The 14943-nt window shown below is 41.3% G+C and overlaps 1 long non-coding RNA gene and 1 other non-coding gene across 2 annotated transcripts; one reads left to right on the top strand and one right to left on the bottom strand.

Annotated features, from left to right (window-relative positions):
* The first annotated feature begins 2119 nt into the window (after window positions 1–2119).
* LOC140810979 (small nucleolar RNA R71) lies at window positions 2120–2225 on the top strand. The gene has a single exon (XR_012113374.1). It is a non-coding gene; the product is annotated as a small nucleolar RNA R71 (small nucleolar RNA).
* Window positions 2226–11895: 9670 nt separating this feature from the next.
* LOC140808844 (uncharacterized) lies at window positions 11896–13371 on the bottom strand. The gene is made up of 4 exons (XR_012113026.1): window positions 13251–13371; window positions 13089–13112; window positions 12844–12891; window positions 11896–12122 (listed from the first exon to the last, which is right to left on the bottom strand). It is a non-coding gene; the product is annotated as an uncharacterized lncRNA (long non-coding RNA).
* Window positions 13372–14943: the final 1572 nt, after the last annotated feature.

Consider the following 14943-nt stretch of genomic DNA (forward strand, 5'->3'; position numbering starts at 1 on the left):
TGGAGCTGTTCTTCGGTCATTATCACCAGATGGTCCTGATCCCTGAAATCTTCGGAAATCTCTCTGTGGACAAACTCTAGCAAAGTGTCCCCGCTGTTTGCAGATATTGCAAATACCAGTCACTCCCTGGCATTGTTCTGTGGAATGTCTCCCTCCGCAATTCCTGCAATACACTCCAGTATAACTTGGACTGGAACCACTGGAGCTAGATGAACCGCTCAGTCCGCTCCCTAACTTTTTGAACTGTTTCTTTCGAGCTTTTAACGGTTCTTTCGTCCCACTACTGCTACTGCCCATCTCAACTCCGTGGGGCAGTTGCTGTGAACTCGATACTGGAAGAACATACGATGCTCTCTTTTGTCCTGTCTCTTTTGGCTCTATTCAAGGTATCGGCAAAATTAATCGGTCGTTTCACATTCACCAATGTACGTATTTCCGGATTCAATCCTTGAATGAACTGACCAGATATAGCTTCATCATTTCTAGCCACAAGAGGAGCGAAACGTAGCAAAGTAAAGAACTGGGTCAAATACTCATCAATACTCAACTGCCCCTGTCTCAAGTTTGCAAACTCTGCGCCTTTGTCCTGTCTGTATGATATGTGGAAAAATCATTGATAAAATTCAACCTTAAAAATTTTCCACGAAATTACTAAACTGCGCTGTTCTAGGGCTTCTTTGGTTACCAGCCACCAACTCCTTCCAGCTTCTTGTAACTGATTCCCAATCAACTTAACTCTACAATCATCTGTGAAATCAAGAAATTGGAATAGCATTTCTATGTCTTCAAGCCAATTCTCACAATCGACCGGCGTCTCAGTACCCTGTAGAATCGGCGCCTGAAATGACTGAAACCTCTTCCACTGTATTTCCATCTGAGTCTTTGATATATCTATCTGTTCAACCGAAGTACTGTCCCGTTCTGGAATTCTTCGAGGAGGTATATCTGCTTATCAAAACATTAGTAACCCAAATACAACAAATCAGTTCCACTCTTTCTCTGATCATCTTACTGCTGATCATGAATCAGATCAGATTCATACTCAATAATACATAATACCAATTCCAAACAGATAATCAGGTAAACATGTATTTCAAAGCAGTAAAACATAATCTCATGCTAGCATACACAAGGTCAATCAACATTAAGATAATTCTCATGCTAGCAATCACATGCAAGGAAAGAAAACTCAATCTACCCCGCTCATACTCTTCTATCTCAGTCTAAAGGATCTATCGCTCTGATATCATCTGTTGTGGGGACCCGGACGCTAATCATGTTCTTAATCATCATTGGGACTAATTAATCAATTATAATAAACAGGGTCTAAATTTTTTTTTAAAAAAATAATACGGAACGTAGTGACATAAAAAAATATATACATCTCAGTATATAAAAGTACAAATCATGTATCACATACATTCATTCAACTAAGGTTTAACAGCTAATATCAAGCGTCCAACCCAATCTCTAATCCAAGTCTGGAATCTCCACTCTAATCACGATCTCTCTTCATCTCCTCAACCCTGAACCTGTCCCACCTGTTGTCATGTATACATACAGACAAGACAACAGCCGGATAACTCCGGTGAGAATAAATCCCAGTATAAATCAACGAAACATGTAATCATATAAACAAATATACAGCATGTAATAGGTAACATCAATATTTATCAAAATCTGAAACATAATCAATCATAGACTGTCGACAATGCTCGTAACTCTACAATTCAGACTAGACTCAATCTTAGTCTAGGGATCCCGATTTCTAGAAGTTTGACAGTCTTTCACATAGTGCTCTCCTCCACACTTTTCACAGAATATCTCTTGAAGACGCATAGCCGTGCCACCCACATTCAAGCCATCTATTTTCCTATTTAGAGCGCCAAGTTGTGCAGTAATAACAGAAAAATCAGTTACATGTTGAACTCCGGCACTTCTCCGCTGGTTGTTCCTGTCAGACTGAGGATGATAGCTGCTAGCAGCCATCTCCTCCAACAACTCATATCCTTCTTCCGCAGTCTTCCTCAAAAGGTTCCCACACGCAGCCACATCTATCATAGTACGGTTAGTAGTAAGCAAACCATAATAAAATGTTTGAACGACTAACCCAAGTGGTAACTCGTGATGTGGGCATCTTCGTAGTAGGTCCTTGAAACGCTCCCACGCCTCATATAGTGACTCTTGATCGAACTGAGCAAATATTGTGATGTCTGCCCGCAGCTTCATGGTCTTCGATGGAGGAAAGTATTTGATGAGAAACGCCTTCGCCATGTCCTCCCATGTAGCGATCGAACCTACAGGTAAACAATTCAACCAAGCTTTAGCTTTATCACGCAAAGAGAAAGGAAATAAACGCAGTCTAACAGCATCATCAGAAACTCCATTAAATTTAAAAGTATCGCAAATGGATAATGGCTGGTTTGATTTCGAGTTGGTTTGCCCGCACAATCGGCCTCACAATGCTGGGGCGTGCACCATCCAAAGAAGGCTGGGCATACTCTAACATTGGTATGCGGCGTGGCATCTCAATATGTCTCTCCTCACGCCGTTCCTCCTCACGTTCTGGCTCGTGTCTCTCCATAAGTTCTTTAAGCCTCTGCTGTTGTCTCCTCCTGCGGAAGGTTCTTTCAATTTCAGGATCGAATTCAAGCTCCACGTCAAGTGACTTTGGCATGCACTGGAAGGGATATCTGTAAGAAAATGTGAAGTGTTATCTCAAGAGAAATGAAATAATGCTAAAGGAAATAACTAAAAATAAAATTGTAGATTAACAGTCCCCGGCAACGGCGCCAAAAACTTGATCGAGCAAAACTTGCACAGTAAACTCCCCAATAAAAATATGATTTTGTATGCTCAAAATAAATCGCAAGTGCACGATGTCAAGTTATAATATAGTGTACGTGAGTACGAGTATCGTTCCGCTGAAGACTGTGTTTAACAATTATTATTTTCAGTTATTTAACATTTAGCAACAAAAATTGATTTGTGTGATTATTCCTACTATACTCAATTAAATATGCAATTAAAATGACTCAACAAGTGATGAATGAGAATTTATATCTAAAATGATTGAATTAAACTCAATGAGAAATGGATTTGTTGGGAATCTCGGTTCACCTACCCCTCGTTAATTAATTAATTCGTTCGATCGTGATCTACGCTTCCGACAGGATTTCTTAATCTATTGAACACACTCTCTCGAGCTATGTTAAACTAATTCGACTCAATGAAGTAATTAAATGTCTTTAATTATTTATCAAGAGCAAATTGCATTTCGATTGATGAAATCCCCTAGTTTTCGACCCTAAGGACTATGACTATCGGCACGTATCCAATTTCATATGTCTATGCAAATTGTAGATCCGCGAATTATACTACTAGTTCTTTTCACAAGTTATTCTCTCGAACTCACTCGCGAAATACAAACGTTGTTAAAGTTAGCTACGCTCTACCAACACAATAAAACAATAGTCTAACCAAGAACAAATCACAAATCGAAATATGAATTAACTAGATCAAAGTTTGGGGTAGGATCCTCTTTAATCTTAACAAATGTGAAAGTTTAGCTACTAGAATTCATCATTAAAATAAGCAAAACAATATTTAAATACAGGAAAATAAACTAGAAATACGAGACGTGACGAAATCTGCGAAGAACGATGCCCGGAAACCGTAGAATCTTCAATCCAAGTGCAAAAACTCTCCCAAACTCCTTATGGTCCCTTCAATAATGTCTGAATAATGCCCAAAAGTCGACCAATAATCTTTCCATAGCAGCCATACTCCAAAATTAAGGTAAGAAATCGCGCACAATAATCTTCCAAAAATAGGCGGCGCTCGGGCGGTAGAAAAGTACCGCTCGAGCGCCACACTCTCTGTAACTTCCCTCGGCTGGTGCGGCATTCGCGCTCGGGCGGTAGAAATATACCGCTCGAGCGCCACACCCTCTTTAAGTTGGCCTTCGGATGCTAATTCTCGCGCCCGTGCGGTAGAAAATTACCGCTCGGGCGCCGACCTTTCTGTTAAAATCTTCAGCTGTTCATCTATCGCGCCCGGGCGGTAGAAAATTACCGCTCGGGCGCCGCTTCTTCTGTCCCTTGACTTGTTGGCTTAGCAAAGTCGTCCTTTTTTCTATTTTTCGATCATTTTTGCTGCAATTTCGTCACGCCCGAGTGAGATATGATAAAATGCAAATGTTTATTCTAAAATGAACAAAATGTGATTGAAATAGACGCACGCACAATGCAAAACACACACAGACTAATGCAATAAAACACGTAAAAACGACACACATCAACCCCCTCATACTAACCTTTTGCTCGCCCTCGAGCAAAATAGGTTAAAGCACGAGATTCTAAACAAACTCAACAAACACAAAATACTCAAATAAGAAATAACCAACACAAGTAAATGTCAATGGTGAGTTAACAACTTTTATGCTCATGCCTCAGTGAACTTTTTCACATGCAAATCATAATCAGGTCAAATCACAAACGAATACTCATTTTCATCTACACATAAATCTCGACACTAATTTGAACATGTGTGTGTGTCATGATGGGTCTAGTCATTCGTACTTCAAATAGATCAATTATCAAATCATGTGAGTGACTCAATTAACACTTCAATACAAGTCTCACTAGCATGCATCCCCGTGTCCATTTATCACTCGCCATAAATTGAACTTTATTCAACCTTTAAGTGCAGATAAGGGTGTCGAAAAGAAGGAACATAAGCTCAAGTGGCTAAAAGTTGGGAGTACACCGATCATTTTCATTGTGCAATCGTCAAGACTTTTCGTCTGACTTTCCTCGTCTCCTTACATCTCCAACTTTTAGCCTAGGAATAGAATTTCATTCATTTTATTTCGGCTCCCCCTCACCTTACATCTCCTTCTTTCTTCTCTTCTTCCCTTTTTTTTTTAAAATGCACAATTTTCACACATGTACTCCCTAGGCTAAGAATGTATACTTTGGATTACAGCTGGTTAGGAGTATGACATATTAATTCAGTGCATTGGAAAGGAGGTAAATGTAAAGTTCAAGGCAAATCAAATTTTCTCATTCAAGGTCCCAATTAGCGACTTATTTTCACGGGTTTACATGCTAAATCAACTCATAAATGGTGCCTTTCAAGTTAACCACACAAAACTTTCAAATTTCACCATTATTCCTACAAAATTCTAGTCCCCACACATGTGTGCTCAAAAAGTTCAAACTTTGTACCAAAATTCATGCTTCGACAATCAAGAGTACCATTCATGAAGTGACTCAATCAATACTTTTGCATACTATGAATTCAACATCATCATTGGCTCATAAACTATGTCTTCTCACCATTCGACACCAAACATGCAATACTATAACGGACTAAAAACAACCAACTAACTAAACAAACATAACAGTCTACCCACCCCCTCATACTAAAGTTGTGCAATGCCCTCATTGCACAAAACGAAACAAACACAGAAATGCAAACACAAATGCAGACTAATGGACATGAAAGCTAAAACATGCTAGATATGAACAATGGTAAGAAAGAAAAACAGAAAAGCGGCAAAGAAATAAAAGTGCGAAGTAGGGGAAACAGTAAACTCCCCTGATCAAGCGTCATCCTCATCATACTCCGGCGGTGGCGCTCCTGCGGCTGCCCCCTGCTGAGAGTAATCATACTGGAACTGGAATGGGGGAGGAGGTAGCGGAGTCGGTGGAATGGTGGACGGGTCAACACCCCCGTGCACAAGCAACGATCGCATCATAGAGTCAATGTGAGATAGGTGGTCCGTGACATACGAGTTAAACTGACTCTGATGTGCTTGGAAGGCGAGATTTTCATCCATTTTGTCATTCTGCGTTCGCCTGCGGGGTTGTGGTGCGAGGCGGCGTGGGATGGCAGTGCTAGATCCACCGGCGTCCTCCTCCCGAGAGGGAAATTCACTGATTCGCTTAGCTCATTTCCGCTGGAGGTCTTCGACACGAATAGGCTTCATGGGTTGCAACCACTCCTCATCATCGCGAAATACGACTCCCGCTCTAGCGCACAACTCGGAGATAATGGTGGGGAAGAACAGGCCCACATGACTGTTGTGGGCACTCAGTGTGATTTGTGAATTGATGAGTGTGCCCACGTTGATGGCGTATCCCTCGGTCAAAGTATAAAGCAGCACCGCCCGCTCTTTCTGGACCTCGCTCTTATGCGAGACCGGCATCATTCTCCGAGCTACAAATAAATACCAAAGGGCAACTTCGGTTTTCAAATACTTCTCGTCAAAACAACTCGGCGAGCCGCCCAATGGTTTCCATATTGCGCCCGGATGGCACAATGTGGCGAGAATCGTATCGTAATTCGGGTTGGCAACTAATGTCTGGAAATGGGAGTCGTCAACCTCCGCCGTCCCTAACAGTGCGTTGATCGTCACCGAGTCATACGGTACATGTTTACCCCTCACAAACACCAAACCATTTCGCCCCTCCGCTGCGTTGGCGTAAAATTCGCGAACCACAGACACTACCGCCGCCTTAGGTTGCTCACCGTATTGTTCCCAACCACGCCTTTGCAAATCAACAATAATATCCAAGTATCTGTCCTCTAACTGTCGCCGGACTCCCCTCTCTGCTATTGGGTTGCGATGAATTTTCGCATGCTCGTATCGAGCCCTAGCCTCCATACTAACAAAACGTGCCCTATCAAATGATGATGAAGAGGAGGAACCGGGGTTACCTTTTTGCTTCTTGGGAGCCATAGAATGTGAGGATGGAGATGATAGGTGACCGGAGAGGGTTATTCCTGCTTCCTACCGAGGATGTCGCCTTGTTGCCGGAGACTAGAGTGGATATTGAAAGCCTGCACCACAAAATTGAAAGAACAAAATGAGAGTAGTGAGGGATTTTTGAGAGGGGAATTTGGGGATTAGGGATTTGAGAGGGGAATTTTCGTGCAGAATGAAGAAAGGGGAAGGGGATCTGCGCTTTAAAAGTCTTCGCGCTCGAGCGGTAAAATATTACCGCTCGAGCGCCGAGTCCTCGGGTATAAAAATTTTAGAGGCAAATATTTGCGCTCGAGCGGTAAAAAATTACCGCCCGAGCGCCAAGCTCTCTGGAAATTGTGCATCTGCTTCGAGCTCGAGCGGTAAAAAATTACCGCCCGAGCGCCGAGTTCTCGGGAAAAATTCACATTTCACCTTTTTTTTTTTGAGAAATTAACACAACTGGAAGATAAAATATGCTGACACGAAAGAAAAAGAAAATTAAATTAAAAGCAAGAGAAGGGAAAATAAGTAAGTTCTCAATTTATCGTCGAGAGCTAGACTGTCGGTCTGTCTTAGTTCGACGTGTCTTGGAACCGGGTGATTCCAAGTTGCGGCTCAATTGTGCCACCCATGTAGTGCTTCAGTCGCTGGGCATTGACCGTAAATGTCCCATATTTCCCATCTTTCAATTCCACAGCTCCCGATGGATAAACTTTCGAGATCACGAATGGACCGGACCATCGCGACTTCAATTTACCGGGAAACAAGCGCAACCGGGAGTTGTAGAGCAGAACACTTTCACCCTCCTTAAATTCTCTCTCGAGGATTCTTTTGTCATGAGCTTTTTTGGTTTTCTCCTTGTAAGACAGTGCAAGATCATAAGCCAAATTGCGGAACTCCTCCAATTGGTCCAATTGAAGCAAACGCTGTTCACCTGCATCAGTAAAAGTAAAGTTCAGCGCTTTTTTTGCCCAATATGCCCGATGTTCCAACTCGACAGGTAAATGACATGCTTTACCAAATAACAACCTATACGGTGTAGTGCCTATAGGTGTTTTAAAAGCAGTCCTATATGCCCATAGAGCATCATCTAACCTCACCGACCAGTCTTTCCTACTGACGCCTACCACTTTCTCCAGAATTCTCTTTATCTCTCGGTTCGACACTTTCACTTGACCACTCGTCTGGGGTGATAAGGGGTAGAGATCTTATGTGTGACACCATATTTGCTTAAAAGTTTTTCAAAGAGTTTGTTGCAAAAATGAGTGCCATCATCACTAATGATTGCTCGTGGTGTTCCAAAGCGGTTAAAAATGTTTTTCTTCAAAAATTTTAGAACCACTTGAGCATCATTAGTGGCGTATGCTTCCGCCTCTACCCACTTAGACACATAATCCACCGCCACCAAAATGTATTTTTTCGTGAAAGAACTGGGAAACGGTCCCATGAAATCTATTCCCCACACATCAAAAACCTCACACTCAATGATATTAATTAAAGGCATTTCGTGACGGTTAGAGATGTTACATGTCCGTTGGCATTTATCACATGCTAGCACATAAGAACGAGCATCTTTAAAGAGGGTTGGCCAATAAAAGCCACATTCGAGTACCTTAGATGCCGTCCTCGTTGGTCCAAAGTGACCACCTACCTCACGGTCATGGCAGTGATTAAGAATCGATCTCATCTCTTCCTCCGCCACACATCTCCGAATCATAGAATCTGCACAAATCTTGAACAAGAAAGGTTCCTCCCAAAAATAATATTTCACGTCCGAAAAGAATTTCTTTCTTTGGTGAAATGTTAGATTTGGAGGAGGTGAGCCTGTAACAAGAAAATTCGCAAGATTTGCATACCATGGACAATTTTTTACCTCAAACAACTGCTCATCCGGAAACCAATCATTAATCGCATCAGTCACACAATCATTACTGATAAATTCTAATCTAGACAAATGATCTGCAACCACATTCTCAACACCCTTATTATCTTTTATTTCCACATCAAATTCTTGCAATAATAAAATCCACCGAAGTAAGCGTGGCTTTGCATCTTTCTTTGCAAGTAAATATTTAAGGGCTGAGTGATCAGTAAACACAATTACTTTCGACAAAACAAGATAAGCATGAAACTTGTCAAGTGCAAACACTACTGCAAGTAACTCTTTTTCGGTGGTGGCATAATTCAATTGTGCTTCATCTAGAGTCCTACTTGCATAGTATATGGTGTGAAATACCTTGTTTTGTCTTTGTCCGAGAACAGCACCTACCGCAGTATCGCTAGCATCACACATGATCTCGAAGGGTAGATCCCAATCCGGTGCCAACAAGACAGGAGCCGTCACTAAGCGCTCTTTCAACTTCTCGTATGCCTGCAAACAATCAGAATTGAAATCAAAAGGCACATATTTCATGAGTAAAGAAGATAAAGGTTTTGTAATTTTAGAAAAATCTTTGATGAAACGTCGGTAAAAACCGGCGTGGCCTAGAAAACTTCTAACTCCCTTTATGGACGCCGGAGGTGGTAAGTTCTTGATAACTTCAACTTTCGCCTTATCCACCTCTATTCCGTGCCCCGAAACCTTGTGCCCTAGGACAATTCCCTCTTGTACCATAAAGTGGCATTTTTCCCAATTAAGCACCAAGTTTGTCTCCTCACATCTCCTCAACACTACCTGCAAGTTCTGCAAACAATCATTAAAAGACGGGCCAAAAATCGAGAAGTCATCCATAAATATCTCAAGAAAAGTTTCCATCATATCATGGAATATAGCAGTCATGCATCGCTGAAAAGTGGCAGGGGCATTACACAAACCAAATGGCATCCGTCTAAAAGCAAAAGTGCCATAAGGACAAGTGAAAGTGGTTTTCTCTTGGTCCTCGGACGCAATCATGATTTGGTTATACCCAGAATACCCATCTAAAAAACAATAGAACTCATGACCCGCTAACCTCTCAAGCATTTGATCAATAAAGGGAAGGGGAAAGTGGTCTTTACGGGTAGCATCATTCAATTTCCTATAATCAATGCACACACGCCATCCCGTAACAGTCCTAGTGGGTATTAATTCATTATTTTCATTTGTGATAACATTAATCCCACCTTTCTTTGGCACACACTGAACAGGACTTACCCATGCACTATCAGATATAGGATAGATAATACCTGCGTCGAGAAGCTTAATTGTTTCAGCCTTTACTACCTCTTGCATCTTTGGATTTAATCGTCTTTGAGGTTGCACAAGAGGTGAGTACTTCTCTTCCATCAAGATCTTGTGCATGCAGACGGATGGATTTATTCCTTTGATATCTGCCACCTTCCACGCAAATGCACCCTTGTGCGCTTTCAAAACTTCCAACAGCTTGTCCTCCATCACATCTGTCAAAGCAGCAGAAATAATGACAGGTAAAGTGTTATTCTCACCTAAGTATACGTACTTGAGGTGTGGAGGCAACAGCTTTAGCTAAGCGTTGGTGGATCCTCGATGCTTGACCTTTGAGGGGTCAAATCTCTTCGTTCTCCTAGATCCTCCAGTCGCATCCTCATTGGCCTTCTTCATGGTTGGTTGGCATTAAAGTGTGCCACAATTTCAGCTCTTTCTTCGTCTAACTCCTCTTCTCCCAATTCAGTATTGATGGTGGCCTCCAAAGGGTTCCTAAGAGCATCCTGCACATAGTTGGATACAAGAGAGTCAAAAGCATCAATTCTAAAACAACTATCAGAATGAAGTGTGTGCTTAAGTGCATTAAAAACATCAAATGTAATCTCTTCTTCGCCCACTCTCAATCTCAACTTTCCCTCTTGCACATCAATAAGTGCCTTGCCAGTCGCAAGGAATGGTCTCCCCAAAATTAGAGGCATCTCTGTATCCTCCTCCATGTCGAGCACCACGAAGTCTGCAGGAAAAATGAATTTTTCCACCTTCACTAGCACATCCTCAACCACTCCGCGGGGGTACTTGACAGATCTGTTAGCCAGTTGCAAGGACATCCTCGTCGGCTTAGGCTCTCCCAACCCAAGTTTCCTAAACACAGAAAATGGCATCAGATTAATACTTGCACCAAGATCACATAATGATTTATGAAAAACAACATCACCAATCATGCAAGGAATAGAGAAACTCCCTGGGTCTTTTAGCTTAGGTGGGATTTTGTTTTGCACCAGAGCGGAGCAATTTTCAGTTAAGTTGACTGTCATATGATCCTCCAACTTCCTCTTATTTGCTAAGATATTCTTCAAAAATTTAGCATAACTAGGCATTTGCATTAGAGCATCGGCAAAGGGAATATTGATATGCAACTTTTTAAACACCTCGAGAAACTTACCAAATTGTGCATCTAGTTTTGTTTTTTTCAATGCAGCAGGAAAAGGAGGAGGTATAACAATTTTTGTTTGTGTAGTGGGTGCTAGTGTAGGGTTAGAAGACTTACCTTTAGATGTCGCCTCTTGTTCATCTGGCACTTGGCTTTTCTCTTTTTCTCTAGGCTCCAAAACTTTCCCGCTCTTCAACTCAATGGCCTTCACTTGCTCTTTTGGATTAGTCTCGGTATTACTTGGCAAGGTGCTCGGCTCTCTACTTGCTATCATCTTGGCCAACTGTCCAATTTGATTCTCGAGCCCCTTTATCGATGCATCTTGGTTTTGGAGTCGAGTTTCAGTGGAAGAAATAAACTTAGACATCATTTGCTCCAAGTTGGACTTTTCTTCTCTAGGAGGATCGGATCTGTACATCGGTTGTTTGCCATATTGTTGTCCTCCTTGCAGTCTATTCTGACTGTTTTGACCGCCCCACGAGAAGTTGGGATGTTGCCTCCACCCAGGATTGTATGTGTTCGAATAAGGGTCATTCCTTTGGAGGTTTTGGACTCCCACTTGATTCACCTGTAAGGCCCATTTACTCTAACGACAATTAATGATCAAACAGTAATGGTTTGATTTAAAACTGCAGCGGAAAAAGGTTTAAAATAATTTAAAACGGACCTCAGGGCCTAGAAAAATTTCGGCATGACCTCCCCGTAAATAGGACATCCCGAAAACTCAAACAGCAGTTTATATCAAAATATACTCCAAATAGAGTAAACAACCTATAGCCGCACTGGCCAGGACTAAACAGAATTTAAAACGTATCAAATACTCACCAGATAAAGAAAATCAAAGAGTCGCCTCAGCACATAACAAGAACAACCAATTACTAATACAAATACACGAGGCATCTCCCCTGCAAATAAACTACAATACAAGACTGAGACAACTCAAGACATACATATAGAATAACTGGGAGACTCCACTGAACAGAACCAAGCAATCCAACCTCAATCCCGAGCTCCACTGGCGGAACCTCGGCCTGATGCTGCAAAACGACTCGGGAGATCTACCATGGTGCCCAAAAGCAACCACAGCAGCCCCCACAGTAAACAACTGAGGTTAGGATTCTGGTATGAAACAGTTCAACAATAACAACAATAACATAAATCATGCATAATCATATAATGAAATGTAATATGCAATGCATGAAAGGCTCAACGAATAATCGGGATAACAGGAGCCAACAAACGGTACGATAACAACTGGAATAATGCTCGAGCAACAACACAGGGGAGCTACATCGTCATGCAGCTAAACCGCCCTGCCAAGTATGCGAGGTATGCCAAGCTGTGCTAAATAACACCCCTGACTCGGCCTCCATACAGCTGATACGCTATAACAGGATGGCACAACAGAACGAACTAGATGACACAATCCCAGCGCTCACCTCAAAAGGCTGCACTAACCACGGGATTGTTCAATCACATCTTCGGTCTCATGTGTATAGGCCTATCAGCCACACAATGATCCCTATATAAACAACAGTGTCAGATAACAACGGATATCAACAATGGGCTAACAAAAACGATAGGGCTCAACATGAATGTCATAACTGTATGCCCAATGCTAAATGCCAATAATATGTCATAATAATAATACATAGATCATAACGAAGGCATTTAACAATTTATAACAGTCAACAATTCATAAAACGATCAATGTAACACAGAATGTCAATTTAACATAATTTATATTTTACCGTCGTATGTTACCGAGCTGTAACATACCTAAACCGACTCTAAAATCACAACAAGCTCAACCTTAATCTCCTCGACCTAAAGATGATAAAATAGGTCGAATAATTCACAATTCGCCAAAACAATAAATTAATCCAACTTATTGATTTTTAATTATCAAAACTTAATTCCCAAATCAATTTCAACAATTCTGAAATTTCAACTAAATAACCGTAATTCTCCAAAATAATCCCATGATTAACTCGATACTAATTCACAAACTCTTCAATTTATACCTCAAAGCTCTCCAACGATCGAACCTACAATATAAACCCAATATATACGTCAATATAATGCATTAAAATCGACAAAGCGAAATTAAATCGAAGCGAGTAACATTACACTTCGGGGCAGCCTACTTATGCACCGAAAAATCTGGAATTGGATCCAAAAATTACCAAGATCGAAGTATAAACTAGTCGCTAGCGGTCCAATGTTGCTACTCGCCGGAAAAGACGCCGGAAAACACTATTCACGGCCAAAACCGAACTGAAAACTAGCTGGAAAATGCAGGAACAGCAAGGTAAGATTTAAGCTTCAAATCCTTGCTCAATATACTCCAAAAAACCAAGAAAACCAAGCAATAGCTCACCGAAAATCGAACAAGAAAATCGAAAAGGAGCAGTCCCGAAACAGGGCTCGATTGGGGCTGAAACGAGCATCAAAATTTGTGATTCTTGGTTCAAAATGAAGCTATGGATGTAAGGAAGACAACCCCTCAAACCGTTCGTGATTTGGACGCCGGAGGAGGAGATATCGCAACTTTCCCACAGCTGCTACCTGTGTTGCGAAAATGGGGGTTTTCTTCTTTCTTCTCTTCCCTTGCCCGATTCTTCTCTCTTCTCAATTAGATATGTGTGTATGTATATGTATATATATATATATTGTATATTTGGTTACAAAACTAGTAACTCAAGCCCATTAATCCCGGTCTGTAATTATTTTGCTCTCGTGTGTTATTTAAACTCTATATGTATTTTATATCGTTAAATTCTCCGATATCCTCAAATACATATTTTTAACACACTTCCTGAATTTATTTGGCATAAATAATTATTTTAATTTACAACTCAATAATTATTCTAATTATGCCAAAATTACCGGATAATTAATTACAGGGCCTTACACTTCTCCACCCCTTAAAACAAATTTCGTCCTCGAAATTTCGTTTATACACATACATCTTACACACGATACGAAACCAACAATACATTACTAAGAATCAAACAGATATGGATAAGATGCTCTCATCTTCTCTTCTGTTTCCCATGTTGATTCTTCTACCCCATGCCTCGACCACTGAACACGTACAAGTGGTATAACTTTATTGCGTAAAACTTTATCTTTACGATCCAAGATACAAACAGGATACTCAGTATACGATAGAGACGGATCAAGTTCAACCTCATCAGGCTGAATCACATGAGACGGATCGGGCTCATACTTACGCAACATAGAAACATGGAAAACATCGTGGATGCCAGATAAAGCCTGAGGCAAATCCAAACGATAAGCGCAAGTCCCAATACGCTCAACAATCTCGTAGGGGCCAACGAAACGAGGTGAAAACTTACCTCTCATACCAAAACGAACAACACCTCTAAACGGAGAGATTCTCAAAAACACAAAATCTCCAACTTGAAATTCTAGAGGTCGACGACGTCTGTTAGCATAACTAGCTTGACGATCTTGGGCAGCTTTCATTCTTTGACGAATCAACTGGACTTTATCAAGCATTTCCTGAACAATCTCAGGTCCAGTCAACTGCTTCTCACCAAATTCATCCCAACAAAGAGGTGATCGACATCGTCTGCCGTACAAAGCTTCAAAAGGAGCCATACCAATAGTCACCTGGAAACTGTTGTTATATGAAAATTCTACTAGTGGTAAAGCTTCCTGCCAACTGTCTTTAAAATCCATGACTACAGCTCGAAGCAGATCCTCGAGTGTCTGAATCGTACGCTCTGTCTGACCATCTGTCTGAGGATGGTACGCAGTACTCATCGCAAGTCGTGTACCCATTTCTTTTTGGAAACTAGTCCAAAACTTTGATGTGAATCTAGGGTCACGATCTGAGACTATTGCAACTGG

The sequence above is a fragment of the Primulina eburnea genome, chromosome 13 (assembly GCF_022965805.1).
Source record: "Primulina eburnea isolate SZY01 chromosome 13, ASM2296580v1, whole genome shotgun sequence".
Taxonomy (NCBI): domain Eukaryota; kingdom Viridiplantae; phylum Streptophyta; class Magnoliopsida; order Lamiales; family Gesneriaceae; genus Primulina; species Primulina eburnea.